This window comes from Lingula anatina, chromosome 1 (genome assembly GCF_051362555.1).
Source record: "Lingula anatina isolate TDL-2025a chromosome 1, LinAna3.0, whole genome shotgun sequence".
NCBI classification, from domain to species: Eukaryota; Metazoa; Brachiopoda; class Lingulata; order Lingulida; family Lingulidae; genus Lingula; species Lingula anatina.
The window spans coordinates 20,300,689-20,317,723 of NC_141767.1; the positions used below are offsets into that span (position 1 = coordinate 20,300,689).

At 36.0% G+C, this 17,035-nt stretch overlaps 1 protein-coding gene across 5 annotated transcripts in view; it reads right to left on the reverse strand.

Moving 5' to 3' along the window:
- Nucleotides 1-17,035, reverse strand: part of LOC106179295 (suppressor of lurcher protein 1-like) — a 56,930-nt gene that overhangs the window by 29,909 nt on the left and 9,986 nt on the right. For all 5 annotated transcript variants that reach the window (XM_013562853.2, XM_013562872.2, XM_087000349.1 and 2 more), the window contains one exon: nt 15,915-16,005. The gene's annotated coding sequence lies outside the window, so the exon portion shown is untranslated. The remainder of the gene's footprint in view (nt 1-15,914; nt 16,006-17,035) is intronic.

Sequence of the window (17,035 nt, forward strand, 5' to 3'; positions counted from 1 at the left end):
TACAGACTAGCGAGCAATGTGCGGTAACAAATAAAACCTGATAGAATTTATCCACAGATATTTTTTTTCTTAAATTTACTCTTTCACATCAATGTGCTATTTGCTTGAAAATTTGCTATAGATTTTCCATGGTAACTCCATGTCCAAATATGCATGGATATTCAGTTAGACACATCATACTACATAATTTCGTCTGTCCAACTCTGTGGGGGGTCTCGCTAAGTACAATCATTTAAACTGAATGGCACACCTCCTCGAGCAGCTAGGGGGTAATTAACTCTCGAGGAGGTGTGTCAGACTATTAAGCTTATTCCACTGCTTGCATTTAACAAGAATCTCCAGCATAGAAGGACTGGCCAAATTAGCACAATATGTGTGTATCTGAATGGGGTCTATGAATAGCATCCTCATCAGACATGGGGCAACCTAAAATTCATGCATCCTAGCTACCGGTAATTAAAGTATGAGGGCCTCGTACCAACTTTACAGACCAGTATATAATGAGTCTTAGATGTACATGGGCCTATAATGATGCATCTACTGGATACCAGTGAGGATTTGATAATGGATAATTTGTGAGAGTATACTGCATGTATTCCTAACTTAATATCATTACCAAGAAGTATATATGTATAATCCTCTCTTTTTGCCCCCAACTCTAACTAGAGGAAACCAAATATTAGGAATTAGGACTTAATGAGAGGGGACTGAGGAGTCTTGTCAGCCCCTAAACCAGTTAATAATTAAATAAATGAATGAAATAAAATAAATAAATAAAAGTACATTTGATATTTTAGAGTAATATTGTTAAAGCAGTTTGAAGTAAATGCAAAATGAGTATGTGGCAACCAAAAAATTCACATGGTATCTCTTTTGTCAAACAAGTATCAGGCCCGTAGCCAGGGGGGGTTCGGGGGGTTCGAAAGAACCCCCCTTTTGCTGGAAAAAGGTCCACTCTGGGTAAAATTTGATCTAGGTACATGGGGATTATATGGTAAAAGGTCCACTTTTTCAGAAAAAGAACCCCCCCCTTTGAAATTGCTGGCTACGGGCCTGAGTATGAAGTGACCTAGCTTTACACTGAAAGTCCAACCTTACATATCAGTGTACCTTTGCCAAAAATTTGTGGTCAGGATAGATGCACGATATGAACCCCCTGGTTTGCCTTTACATCATCAAATCTAATACATTGTACATGTAAAAGCATAGTCCAGTACCTGTAAATCAATAAAAAATATTCAATGAAAATCCACTTTAAGTGTATAAAAGAATGAATGATTGAGACAATTTTCCCCTTACTCTTTTGACAACCTCTCCCTTATTCAAAATATAAAACCCTTTGCCTTTTCTCGTGTCTTAAATTATCTTATTAGCTTTGGTTCACTGCTCCAACTCCGTGCTCTAATTATGGAGACGGTGCATTAACCATGCACACGGCAGTAATGAGATACATGTAAATGTTCTAACTTAATTCTCTATTCCCAGTTTCACTTTCCAAAAACTCATTTTGTCTGCACTCAAGAGGTACATTTACAGTATAAAATATTCAAAAGCAAATAAGACCATGCAAAGATATAATAAACTGAATATAATACCTTGTTCAACCTCGACTAACTGACAACATAAACACGAGGGTTACCAGCTCAGCAGTGGACATGTACCCAGTTGCTACATGTACATTCTTTTCAGTCAAATGAACAGCTAGGAACTTTCTGATTGATACTGTGTCCATCCAATGTAAAACACACCTTTATAAACTTGGTGACAGCTTCATACAGTCTGTCCTAGCATGCCACTTATTTTCTCACAGCAGAACGTATCTCATAGGCCCCCAAGGGGGAAGGTCTATAAAGTGTTTCCTCTGCCTTATTCCCCAAGCAGGCAGTTAATGTGTCATTTTGGTATTAACAAAGGTTCGATACTTCACCAACATTCACCGCCTATCTAAATTTAATTATTACGCTAGTCTAATCTACTTTGAATACCTTTTTTTTCATGCGTTCTTTTGCGAATGACTTGTCTCCTGACGTTAGTTTCTTGGAATGAGCAAAATACAAAGTCAGCAGCCTCTTATGAGTCCTACAATTCAGTCTTTCCATTCATATTGCATATACACTACTACCCAGTAACTCATTTCTGTTTCAGATAGCAACTTAATATATGTATACTATATTCATGCACTTATCTCCTCAAGTTTTAATCTGGAGATTAAAGTAGAGAAGTAGTATAACACAGAGTGCATGAAAACCATGCAACTTTTCCATTCCTTTCCCCTACATCAGTGTTCGTTTATACAGTAAAATCATCTTCATATACTACGTCATATCCTTATATCCACCCCCCCCCCCCCAACAAAACAACTGGATCCTCTACTGCAAAAAAAGGTAAACCTTCACTCAACAAGTCATCTTACTGCAGTGTAAGATTCTACTCAGCAAGGACTTGAGTAAGTGTAAGAAAAATCAATGATCAGATAACATTGATATTACCCCATACAAGTAGAAAAATTCATTTCCAATTACAAAAGCCATGTCTACATGGCATCCTGTGATACGCATTTTATACGAATCTTATACTTAATCGGTTCACTTTCTTCCCAACAGTACAATTACCAAGGGGGAGCCACTAGTAAATGGCAAATGTCAACTCAGCAAGTGACTACTTTTGCTGGCAAGAATGCTGGTGACCCCCCCATAAGGACAACCTTTATTTTGATACAGAATATGGTTTGGTCCTTGACCGCCTGAACAACGCCTTGCTTGAATTCAGCTCTGGATGGTTGTAATCTGTTGTATGTGCAACATGCACATTGGAAGTAATCTAAATTTATCTGTCAGGCCTACCCAACTACCAGACTCGGCACATAAGGATCCTGAATTAACCGGTATATCGGACCACACTACCCGTTTTCAAGGTGTGTGTCAGATCGCATTTCAGAGTATCATACCCCAGAACAAATTTTGTAGGACGACCGCTGGCTCACCTTGTCAGTGTTCTGACTGATACTCCGAAATGCGATCTGACACACACCTTGAAAATGGGTAGTGTGGTCCAGTTAATTCAGGATCCTCTTGTGCCGAGTCTGGTAGTTGGGTAGGCCTGTCTGTTACAGAAGAAAGTGCAGTACACATATACATGAACTTGTAGACTACAAGACAGATTCATGTGAGTGGAGCCCTACATATGAAGTTAATTACTGTACGAAAAAAATTAACCTGCAAATGAAGAATTTGCGTAGTTGCCTCTAAAATCACTGAAACTTACCTTATGTATTGACCATCAGTGATGGTTGCAGTGATTCCAAAGAAGGATATCAGACTAGAAATTATTAATAAAACATTTCCAGGGGGTGCCACTTGAAGGAGACACCACTGAATGGTTTTTATAAACTAATGCTCCTACTTGGGAACATCCTAAAAAACAATTGCAGCGTTTGCTGCAGGTTCTCCTTTCTATAGATACAGAATATTCCACAGAAGCTGGTCCCGGTTCCACAAAAAAATTAAGTTAGTTCCAGTGACTAACATCTTTGTTACCAATGTTACATGGTCACATGCACACATCTTACCCTATCAGGTCAGGAACCAGACCTGTAGCCAGCAATTTCAGAGGGGGGAGGGCATTTTCTGAAAAAGTGGACCTTTTACCATAAAATCCTCATGTACATAGATCAAATTTTACCCAGAGTGGACCTTTTCCCAGCAAAAAGGAATGTTCTTTCAAATCCTCTGAACCCCCTCTGGCTACGGGCCTGGGAACAGTGTTACAGCACCTTCATGGACATCCTAGTCAACATAGCCGGGGAACTGACTTGATTTTTTTCTTTTGACACTGGGGCCTGGTGTGAAAGTGGTGGTACTTATATATTGTATTGGGTATTACAAGGCATTGCTATTTGAGATATTACTATTTAAAATAAGCTTAAGTCAATCAAGTAATAATGCGCAGGGCAAATTACAAAATATCATGATGCACAGCAGAAGTAATTTCTTCATAGAAGTTAAAATTTGAAAGAACATGTACAAAATGTGTAAATATGCATCACTTTGTTGTACTGGCAAAAGCCAGACTCTTATACTTCTTCAACCAAATTTCTGCTGCCTCCTCAAAGTCCGTCTGCTGCTTAATGCCAAACAATTGGGACTGATTATAAAACAGAACCAGGTTGAAATATGTCATCAGGGACCATTAAAACTCGTCTTCCTGTAAAAATCATTAAATCAGCAGACTGGCATATATAGAGTTCCCTTTATTGTCTGTCATCTTAACTGAAGAATGTTTTAAAAACTGGAAAAATCCTTTTAAAATATCCAATAAAAATACCCCCTGGCGCATATTTGCCACTCAAGACAAAAGGTTCGCCCACAGAGAGTTTAAGTAATCTCTTTTCCTCACACACCTTTCCAGTCAAGGGAAATCTTTCAATTACCAATGAGCTTGAGTTTAATCATCACAAATCCTTATCCTGATTTGACAAGAGCGCAAAGGATTCAAATAATCTGAACATTCAATCGACTGGAAGGTCAATTCAATGGCCAATCAAGCTAAACATGACATTTTCGAAATGTCAGATATACCACGTAAATCAGTAAAATCATGGTCCTTGATTTCTATCATGTCTATTGAAATTGCATCTACAAAAGCACCATGCCATGTTTAATAACTGTTCAATCGTAAAAATGTACTAGCTTTTCTTTCCAGCTCACTCGGTAATCAAAGTATGATTATTCATGAGAAAAAAAAGGATTTGTTTTCCATCTCCTATTCCCACCTACCTAGATAAGGTACGTGTACATACTATGTACATTTATCATAGGTTAGGCCAATGGAACATGGAAAAGTTTTAATAAATAAAACACATGAAATGACAATGCATCAAAGATTACCAGCATCAGCTAAAATGATTAGGAAGAAAAAGCTTTACATGTTTTTTTCTAAGTTTGAATGTACTTAAGTTTTTCTGATGTAAATTAAGACCTGTTTGTGCTAGTACAAGTATCATAAAAATACATTTTAACAACAGTAGTATTATGACAATAATGGGAATCCAGAGTCAAATATGTAGAAAAGGTACGAATGCCTGAAGCTGGCAATCCTAGATAAGTCCAACTGTTCCAAGCCATACAATGTGTAAGATCAGTTGGCTGGTTGAATATCTTCTTTACTACTGGTACATGGCCATGTGCCAATTAGGTCTGAGTTTTTTTCCTTAGCAGAAACCAGCCAAGTGGTGTGTTCTCTAGGCTATAAAGACAAGCTTCATGGGCACAATGACGCAATTATGTTGTCATAAATAGCTACAGTGAAGATCCACTGCCATGAAGGATTAAATCTTTTCTATTTTTAGCTTCAGTTGTGGGTGTAATTGTGGAAATCAATATGAATATGATTAGGATATTTTTGGCGAAAGATTTTATGCTATGGTGATAACCTACCTGGGTATGCATGATTGCAAACATTAGATTGAGTTTCCATATCCATACCTTATGTTTGTTATTTTAATTCTTCAAAAACTCTAAAAAACTCTAAAAACTTTAAAAAGCTTGCTGTGTATAAGTGGCCTTTTTTTATAACTACCTCAGGCAAATCCCTGAAGCATGTCTCAGATAACATCATTACACTGAAAGGTGACATAAAAAAAGCAATGTCACTTCTGATCATTCCTGTCAGTGCTATGGTTAATTTTGATGAAATGATTTCATGAAAAAATAAACATACAGGTTTTGTATGGACCAGGTTCTGTATGGAACTCCATTAAAATATTGATTATTTGTGATTCTTAACTGCAATTGCCTATTGCGGAGACTTTATTCAAAGCTTTTAGCTGTAATGCATGCATATGTATTTACAACAATAGGATAATAGTGTGGGCAAAACAGAAACCATGACTAAAAACTTATTGGTGATCAATTAACGCGGTAATCCATTTCTCATTTACCTTTCATTGCCTCCAACAAAGGTAACTAAGACTGCTTGTTTTTCACTCGGATTCTGTCTGCCACAAGGCAACAGCCAACTGATGCGTTAAAGCAGTGCTTAAGTAAATATGTATATATAATTCCTTTAGGGTGTTATCAAAAGATGAAAACTAATTTTTATATATTTTTGCAGGCCGTAGCCAGGGGGGTTTGGGGGGTTCGAAAGAACTGCCCCTTTTGGTGGGAAAAGGTCTACTCTAGTTAAAATTTGATCTAGGTTCATGAAGTTTTTTATGGAAAAAGGTCCACTTTTTCAGAAAAAGAACCCCCTTTTTTAAATTGCTGGCTACGGGCCTGTTTTGGGAGTTCTAGAGGACAATTCCCCCCTGGACATTCCCTCCCCCTGAACAACCCCCCTTCTGTAATGAATATCATAGTGAGAATGAACAAAGTGATATTGAGAAAAATTCATAAAATGGTAGTATTTGACATAGCATCGAATAATATAAGGATACCTCTCAAGTCTGTTTAATTCCATTGAATCTTATAATAAATAGCAAATCCTTTTGTTTTAATTTCATTTTCTGTCTTCTTTCTGATATTCAATAAAATATTCAAGTAATATATAAATTCATCATACAAATTCATTAAAAAATTTTGTGTACCATTTGTGGTGCTTTTGCTATATATAATAGACATATAAGGTGACCTGCTTTTCAGTTTTGTTGGTATTACCAATCAATAGGAATATCCTAATTTCAAGAATCTATGACTTAAAAAATTACAGCATCTGTAAAATTCACAATTTCCCCCCATTGAAAAGCTTGAGTAATTATTGTATTGAGAAAACTTTAACATGTATTTGAGACCAATTAAAAATTCAGGCTTTGTGTGCCTTGATCATCTAACATTAGAATGCAAATATACTCAGATGTCATGCCACCTACAACGTATTGGGCCACCAACTCCTACTTTGAAAAGTTGGAATAAATCAAGTACAGGTCATTATCTGATAAAAGTTCATTCATCAGTACTGTGGCAATAACCACAAATTTCAAACACCTTATGGTACGTAACATCCCAGCCTCAGCCATAGTATTTCATTCATGAATAACTTGCGAAACTTTATAAGAACTTACGCAAGCTGCAGTGCCTGCTTGGAGATGGAAGCTGACAAATTTGGATGGGTCATCTAAATCAAAAATTAAAACCTCAAAAACATCTCACTGGATTTTTATTTTCTCAATGGTATTGGATAGGGATACCTTGGTCAACATAGAAATATTGATGAAGTTTTCAGGAAAATTAATTTTTTTGCTGTATAAATGTCTAACCCAGTTTGTATGCCTTAAACTATGCTTGTGAACTAAAAAAAGTCCTTCTAGCTAAAATATAAGTATTTAGAATATTCATTTGAACAACCCTTGCTTTTGATGAAACTATAACCATGCAGTTAATTTTGTTCAAGTTCAGCTAGAAATTACATTACATGCAAGATCAACATCAAAATCATTAATCAAAGCAGCAGACTTATCAGCTGCACATATGGACTACTTCCTGAGATCATCTATTACCAATGGACTTGTAATATCAGAATCATGCCTGTAGGTGCTTGATGAAACTTTCGGTAACAAAAAATTCAGCTTATGTTCAGTTGTTTTTTAAACATATTTTATATACTTTGGGCAGACATAGTTTAAAAGGTAAAGTTGCCATTAGTCTGCCAGGGGAGCCTTAGCTAATTTGACACATTTCTTTATAAGTGTTAATGTGGTCTGGTATGTGTCATGGCTATATATTTACATTTGGTTCAAGAGAGTCTAACCAAATTGTTTATTTTTAAAACTGTAAATTAAACGGATAACAACTGTTCATTTTGGCCAAAAAGTAAATTTTCCTGGGGTAAATGGCAATTTTCCCATACTTACCAATGGTTAATGAATATGTTTCTACATTCAAAGTTAGTCCCTGTTTTTTTTTCTAAAAGGCTTGTTTTTTTTTGTAATAATCTCTTAGAGATTATTGCAGAGTATTGCCATTTATGGAGGTCACGTGGTCGGATGGCAAGCATGGATTTCAGATTAATTGCTATAACTGCCGTTTTTGTGGTAAAATAAAATATATTATATTTCTGTGTGTTGTTTACAATGTATTTATTGTGAAATATACATCTCTGATGAAAAGTTTATCAAAAGGGACCTAGAATTCAAATATGCTTTCTGCAACCATTCAGAGAGGTGAATTCTAGTACAGTATATACATGTAGCTAGCCTCTTACACAGTTTACATTATTATCAGTGATCCTTAGTGCCAGCTAACAAGACTAAGCAAAAATAAAAGAATGAAAAGATGTTGATTAAGTGGCCACAAGGGAGCCATGGAGTTCATTTAAAAGAACTAGCTATCCAATCTGCTGAAAGCATGTCTTCAAATGAAGCTCCATGTGCCATTCACACAATTAAAATAAGTGTCCACTACCCCGGTAGTTTTTACATTCTAGCCCGCAGAGACCATGTCCCCGTAACTCGAAAGCATCGCGTATTGTGAATAGCGATATCACATAGAGGCTACAATTATATGGGATGAGTATGGACGAGTTATGGACTCGAGACGCTTGCATTCGAGCACAATACACGATGCTTTTGAGTTGCGGGGACCATCACTGAACAAGGACAGGGTGCACAACCTGTCTCACATCTGGGGTATTGTTATAGTGAGCTGTTCTCACTATAGACTGGTCAGTTTGCACTGCCTCCTCATATCAGTGGCTGCATTCACAACCATAGTTGATACGTGGATAAACAGATCTACATTTCAAATATGGCCAACCCACTTGAGAGTTTTCCGTGTAATCCCTGCGGGGAATCTATTCAGTGTCTGATGTGGCCGCATTCACATCAAGTTGAGCCATATGGCTCTACAAAGCCATGACCTAAATATGGAGGACATACATGAAAGGAAAACCACCTAATCTTTTAATTAATAGTGTCCCCACCTCTCACACGCCTCCCCATGCGTCGTCCCTGTTGGGGCACTGTCATTAAATACTGGCTCCATTGGGACGACACATGGAAAGGCACGTGAGAGGCGGAGAGACTATTAAAAGATTAGGCAGTTTTCCTTTCATGAACGTCCGCCATATTTAGGTCGTGGCTTTGTAGAGCCATGGCTCAACTCGATGTGAATGCAGCCTATAACTGCATTCAGAACAGTGGACTAACTAGTCTGTGGGTCAAATAAGGCGACCCACTCAGATTGCCATCTAATCCGCTAATAGACATTGAATAGATTTCCTGTGGAGAAGTATTCAAGTGTGTTGGCCAAATTTGATTCTCGGACTATAGTCCACTGTTCTGAATGGCCCCATTCAGAATAGGGGAATAACTAGTCTGAGGGTTAAATATGGCACCATTATCCGCTTATAGACACTAAATAGATATCCCATGGGGAAGTATTCAAGTGGGTCGGCCATATTTGACCCTCAGACTAGTTAGTCCCTTATCTGAATGGGGCCATATTGTGGCTTATTAAGGGATTAACCTTGCTTGCACTGTCTCCTCACATCAATGGATGCATTCACAACCAATTGACATTGAATAGATTCCCCATGGAAAAGTTTTCAATTGGGTCTGCCATATTTGATCCTTGGATCTGTTAGTCCGCAAATCAACTTGTTCTGAACGTACCCAGTATGACTGATGAAGCCCCTATTTAAGTATTGGGATGAAAGCTTTTACAGGTACGCTTTCATTAGTGGAAGACTGACAATACCACATAGATCAACTTCCATCAGATTTAAGAAAAACTGCCAAACAATGATTTAGTCTGAATGACATCATTGCAAGTTGACACTTACTGGTGCATAGCACAACCTACATGTACCTTGTAGCTTTGTTTTATTTTCAAATTTAAACAAAAACCTTATCGGAGCATTGGTACATAAGCTGCAACCATTAATGTTCTGCTTATACCACAAAGACTGAATCAGCTTTGGACTATCTGACTCTGAGATATGTAACTGGTACCACTACCTGGTAGTTTATCAGTACATGCACTTAAGTTTTGCTTAGGGCCTAGAAAAAAGTATTCTTTAAGTTTCCAACTGATAAATTGTCATGCCTCCCACGGGAATTTCATAAAGGGACTGTAAGTGGAATTCTGATGGTCTTAAATGTTCTCTTTTTCTTCTGAAATATCCTCTCCGAATGTAATCAAAGCTTATCACATCCTTTGTTACTAATGAAATTACTAAACTTGCTCCACATTTGAATCTTTAGACAAAGTGAAAGTGCAGCAGGATGAAACTTTCACTGGCTTTACTCTAAATGCATGAAAGTCTTGAATGGCAGCATATATATATTGAGCATTTTTAAGTTTGAATTATGAATTAATGGTTGCATAATAAAAAGAAGAATATTGATGATGATTTCAGTAATGTTTGTCAGTTTGGGTTTTTTTTTCAGTGCAACAAACTATTCAAACAACATATGAATTATGGGTTGTTTTTTTTCTTATTTCTGAAAAGATATGTTTCAATCAAACTAATGTTATGATTCATACCATATGCCACTCACTGCTTTCTATTAATTGGTCATGCTTCAAACGTGGTTAAAATGAAGGAACTACACGTAATGTCTGTAAACTGATATTTTTCACCGTTTCAGGTGTAAATTAATTTACTATCCTGTAACCGTCAACCTATTATACCCTTAGCTTGCAGATTCTTATCTACAATTAACATTGCACGTATATCTGATCTAAAAAGTTGAAAGACAAATTGGATTTTGAGAAGAAGTAATTAAATCAAGTATAATGGAATGCCAATCCAAATGAAATTAAGAAGTTCCCAACTCTTCTATCACAGAATTAATGGATATTTTTTATACAGAATATTATATGCAAAAACCCACCTAGCTAAGCTATGTTATTGATAAATCTAGCAGTTAGATTAGTTGCTGTTATTGGCTAAACAAATTTTTGTAAAGGTCAGTGTGACCTTGACCTTCGACCAACTTACTTCAAAAGCATAGGGATCATCTATATGTGCATGATGAATGTCCTGACCAAATATAAGGACTGTACATGAAATTGTTATCTATTTATTGTTTGTACAAGGTTTGGTTATGGAATGCATGGCCAGGCAAGCAATGTCTAAGTGCCAATAAACCCAGCTTCTTTGAAAGGAGGCATATTTCAATGTAAACCCTTGGCAAAATGAAAAGCTTGCGGCAATGACTTTGCAAGAAAAATTTTATTGCTGCTAATTTGCAGTCATATTGCAGCAAATTTGCTTCAAATTTACAAGAGGAATTGAAGTTTGCAGCACTATTGCAGCAAATTTGCAGCAGGCCTTCTGCCTATCAGGGTAAAGCAGCTGAGAACACATTTCAAAGTGACTGTAGAAGAAGACTTTATAGTGCCAGCCTTAATTATCATGTATATTCATCTTAAAATATAATATAAAATTAAGGTGTCATCAGTGAGCCAAATTCGATAATGTCAACTTGCATGTAAAATTGTCATCTGAGATCTTATTTCCATCCACCAGCAAAAAACTTAATCATTCAATATATTTATATACTAACTTGATTTGTTTCTATATTTAGCATGTCCAAAAGGTATATGTTGTGTACCCTGGCTACACAGCAGCATGTAACAGTTGACATATTCACATAATTGTCAAACGCAGCTAAGTACTCCTGTATGCATATGTCATACATATCTGACAATTATCCAGGTTTTATGTGAATATGTTTTATGAAATTTGATTTATGATAGCTCTTTGAAATTTGAGGACTAGATCTATTAGTTGGAATGTGGTTATTTTACATCCTTTGTATTAAATTCCATCAATAAATCTGCACTCGTTATTTGTTTTGCTACATTACAGTAGAATAAATATGTATTTTTTTCTATTCATGGGTAACCATTATATTCCATTCATAATTGAGAGAACAGATAATGAAAAAATTAAGATTGTAGTATGATGCAAAAAATACTAGGAAAATGATGTACATCAAGTGTTAGTGACTCAACGTACAAGAAATTATGCAAGAATTTCTTCCCCCTACTCTCAAGGTACCTTTAACTTGATGTTAAATGAGGCTTGATCAGGTCAACCCAAGTTTCAGAACCCCATACGGTTTCCAATCAACAAAGATGAACTCTTTCCAATACACTATTATTAAATTAATCAAGATCAGTTGGCGCATGTAAGAACAGTTGCTGCACAAAAAAACATAGTCAAGACCAACAAATAAAATTGTAAAGAAAAGAAAACAGTCTAAATTTGACAAATATATTTTGCATGGTACCACAATGATGCAGACTACCAATTTGGTCAGTTTGCATGTGTCTGCCCACAATCCAAAGACAAGAGTTATCATAGACATGCGTTACAGAGCCTTAAGAGCAGTGGCAGCTCATTTAATCCAAACTGCCATTGAAGTTTCAGTAGCTTGATTGCATTATTTTATGCTGCAACCTCCAGACAGTTGACCAATCTGACTGAATTCTGTTTTACAGCATGTTGAACTGTAAAACTATGACTGCATGGTATATGGATGAAAAGTCATTTGAAAGGAGTCAAGGGTTGTTAATGGATTTGGAAAACCGTACGTGTTCTATGATTAGGAATTTAGGATGATTAACAAGCAACATAATTACATTTTGATACTAAATTGATAAGTTTTTCAACATAAGCAAATTTCACGTACACAGAATATAAAACAGGTGGTAACTATCTGTAACATACCCTTTGTTCCATTCGTTGCCTGTATTGGCTGATATGTATTTGTGTGTATTATGCCGACTGACCATGTATAGGCACTAGCAATTATGCCTTCTGTAGTTTGAGAAATGCTAATTGTCTGACGGAGAAAAAAATTGGAGGATTTGTTCAAAGCCAAATTGTTAATCATTAGGCTCTGTAATTAGCTTGTCCATCTCTTTTTTCATTTTGACAGTAAACCCATTCCAATAAGACCTGTTGCGTTGCATTGTATTGTCCACAATTGATATTTGCCAAGAAGATAACAGCTACACTAAAGGTACATGTAACTTCTATCCATGGCTGACAACTTGCCAATGACCTCTCCAATATCCAAGGACAAGGGTGGGAAAGTGTCAACAATAAACATTTATATTCACTAGAGTATGTACAACAAGCAAGTGGGCGGGCACCATGATAGAACCAGCTGCAATGAAATTGGTTCAAACATTCACCATACATCTACACAACAAGATTACAAAGAAACAATAGGGTCTCTGCAAATTAGTTTTTCCTGTTGGGTGGTGTGATGAATTGGAAACAGTCTGATCAGGATCACTGTGCTGCATAAAAGAAAGTGTCCTTGACCAGGCCTCAGTCGTGCCATAAATTTTTTCAACGTAAACCCCCCTCAACATCTAATTGATTGCATTTTTTCCCCAAAATACATGATAGATTGTGTGTCTAGATTTCTGAAAGGCTTTTCATAATATTTCTGACATATGTGTGACATCCCCATAAACTCCCAGTAATCATGTCTGAACAGATATATACAGTAGATGATGAAGCAGATGGAAGCACAGTAGGTTGATTGCCATACTTTAATGCAGCAACTTTTTTGAGAACAATGACAAACCACCCAGAACATATTTCTGCCCACTTTTACATGGTGAGAAAGCTGTCAGTGATGATTTTCAAAATATTATTTGCAAATATTAATAAAAAAAATATTTAAAAAGCTAGAAAAAATTTAGAAAAAAAACCTTTAAAACATGAATTTATTAGTTTTAATTGAAAGATGATAGGGGTAGGTTTGTCCACTTTATGAGGTTATATGGGTGTGCCATAGTACAGCCTGAGGGTCATAAAAAGCAATTTTTGAAGACAAGGAAATTAACTAAAATGGATTTTCATATTCATGAAGTATTAAAAATATAAAGGTGAAGTCAAATTACCTGTAAAAATTGCATAAAGCTGCTTTCATCCTCAGTTTTGCCTGAGTAAATTTAAAAGCGACCATAGGGAGCAATAGACCATTATTTCCTTCATGTCTCCAGCAGTACACACTGTTACTGCATGCTAGGACCCACCAGGGAGGGTATAGCCCTAGCCTCATGTAACCAGAGGAAAATACACTTGAAGTCAACCAATGCCAATTACTTACTAAATTAGCAAAATATATTCACCTTTTCAAAGAAATAGTCAACTCTCCAGGTTGTGCTTATACTATTATTCTTATATATTGAACCTAGCTACTATATTGTTCTCAACAACATATTTTGTTATTGAGAAAAAAGTCATTGGCATTGTCAAAGTGGGTTGCATTAATCTAGTATGCAAAAAAAGCTCTTAGAAACTAAGATCAGTCTCCTCCCAAATAATGAAAATGTGGTCAATATAGAGGTCACTGCTGGCACCAGAAGTCACTCTTATCTTCTGAAACCCTGATGACTTCATGCTTAAGGTGCAGGCCTTGAAATCTAATTATAAGATAACATCATCATGGCATTGACCGAACTCAAGCATGGCAATATTTTGTGTGGTGGTGTTTTAAGGTACCATACGTAGCTGGAAACAAGTTCAGTGCACACTTCTAATGATGGACATAAAAGGTTCCTCAAACAATAATATTGAGCAAAAATGTTCATAAGCTGGGTAGTTGGAGCTTAGATGAGAATTATTCTACAGAATGAATTTGAGAGAAATCCATACACATTCTCAAGGCTGCATTTGGATATTGTTGCACAGAGTGAAGTTGTAGAAACAAATGAATACCTATAAAAGTTTTGAAATTATGAGGGAGATTTAAAAGAATATGGTATATTCTCAAGCATGCATTATATCATGATTATGATTAATCATAGCAGTCACAAGTTTTGAATGTCTTATGTGATGAAAAATGAAAAGATGAAAAGATAATTAGTCCAATATTAACTAATGCAGTCTCCTGACTTAATGACTAAATGAAGAAACTAATCAATGAATTAATAAGTGAATGAATTGTTGAAGACGAGTCACTTATCAAGTTTTTCTTATATACTCAATAACACTCACAACAAAAAGTTAGTTTATATGTTAAGATCTTTACTACATGAAGCCTCATCTAACTAAACCAAAAGACTTTTTTTTTTCATTTAGACCTTTCAAAGAAGATGTTATCAGTATCTCTGAAATGCCAGCCAAAGAAGGTAGTCACCTTTATCCTGAGTAAAATGTATGAAGTTGGAACCTGTTTGTCATTTTTTAAAAATCCTTTGCCAAAAATGCATTTGTAAGGAATTTGCAATGGTGGCCTTTCTGTATAAAATGCTGAATATCTGAATAACAGTCAGCTGTGCACAAATTCCATATGGTTTTGTCTACCTTTCTCTCTCTTCCATAACCGTGTTTTCTTTTTCCCTATCTTAATAGTATATCAACCTTATAAATCAAGATTTTGAATGTGTTTTATGTGTTTACCAAAAATTGCATCTCACCTTTTACTTTATAAATTCTGATTTATCCATCTAGAGCTAGTACTAAAATCTGCAACTAATGTAACCTTGACAATTTCATTTTTTTATCTTCTGAGAAAAGAATCACTTATTAAAATACATATAAAACATTTTTGCACTTAATTTGAAATGTAATATACTGCATTTCTTTGAAACCTGGTACAAACTCAACTTTATAAAAAAAAGACATAATTAAATTAAATAAAATGTTCACAATTCCCTGAAAAATGTTATAACAATATTCCTCTGATAGTTCTTCCTCTAAAATAGACTGCTTTCTTTGAGTTAGCAAAAAAATAAAATAATAATAATAATAATAAGATTACTTAAAGACTTTGTAAATATGATAAAACTTATAAAAACCTCCACAATCACACTAAAGATCCTTGCAGGGAGTTGTCATGTGGTCTAGCTACATGTACCCGTGTGACATCTCTTTGCTAAGGGTGAACGACTCAACCAATGCCAAATGGATTTCAGGCAAAAAAAAGAAACATAATAAGCACTACTTACCCTGATGTACGTAAGCCGTCTGTATCTTACTTCTGGACCAGGCAATTCACATGATATATCACTATGTTCTAGGACTCCAAGCAGCGTCTCCCTGGAGTAGGGATGGAAAACACTACATCAGAAATGGCTGTAGTTCCATTATCTCAGTGACCCCACATGGGAGCCTAATAAACATGCATTATTTATAGACAGGTTTTAACTACTGTTCAGATCCACAGTGCTGAACAAATGCAGCTAGACAAGGGGGATGCTGAAGCTTAAGTGGAAGCTTTCTAGAGATTTCAGATTGCAATGGAGAAGACAGGGGTGGGAAATGTGTATTTAAGTGTAACGAGGCTGCAACCTCAGTTGCCATGTTAATCTATACAATTCCAGTCACATGGTCTGAAGGAATTACACCAACCACGCAAGCACAAATGCATGTTACACACTACAGTGCATATGTTGCATCTTATCAGGATATTTTCTTCACAGTCTTTTGCCAGACTCCCTTTTCACAAAGATTTCTGTTTCTTTTTATGGCTTTATGCTAACTTCCCGTACGTTTTTATAATTGCAGGGGCTAATAGTATGAATAACAATTGGTTCTTTAATTCTCCCCAACTGCTGACTACAAAATTTCTCATTATGTGTTTTAAGATGGGAATTTATAAAGATCAATACACCAGTTTATTAGATCACAACTGTAGTCCATGTTAAAAAATATCATATACAGACACTTTGTATACCCAACAACACAGCAGTTTGGTTCTTGAAAACCAATATTCCTTGTGGTATTGCCTTGACAACAAGTGCATTTCGGAGCACTCAGCACCAATAATCATCGGAAAGACACCACTTTCAAAGTTCTTCCTGATGGATATTTTGCTTATCACTTCTCCAAATGGGATACGCAGAAGAGTACTCAATACACCATTGAGACCAAATGTTTTTAGTCAGAAATAGATCAGGTTCACACCTCTGATATAGACTTATAGAGTCCTTGGGGTAAAGGTAGGCCAGCTGATCTTATCCCCTAGCCACTACATATATGTGACAACATAGGGACCAAATTTCAGATATCTACCATGGATTTTTTTCTCTCTGTTCTCTCTGCCACAATCTTTGCATTTTTTCCTTAA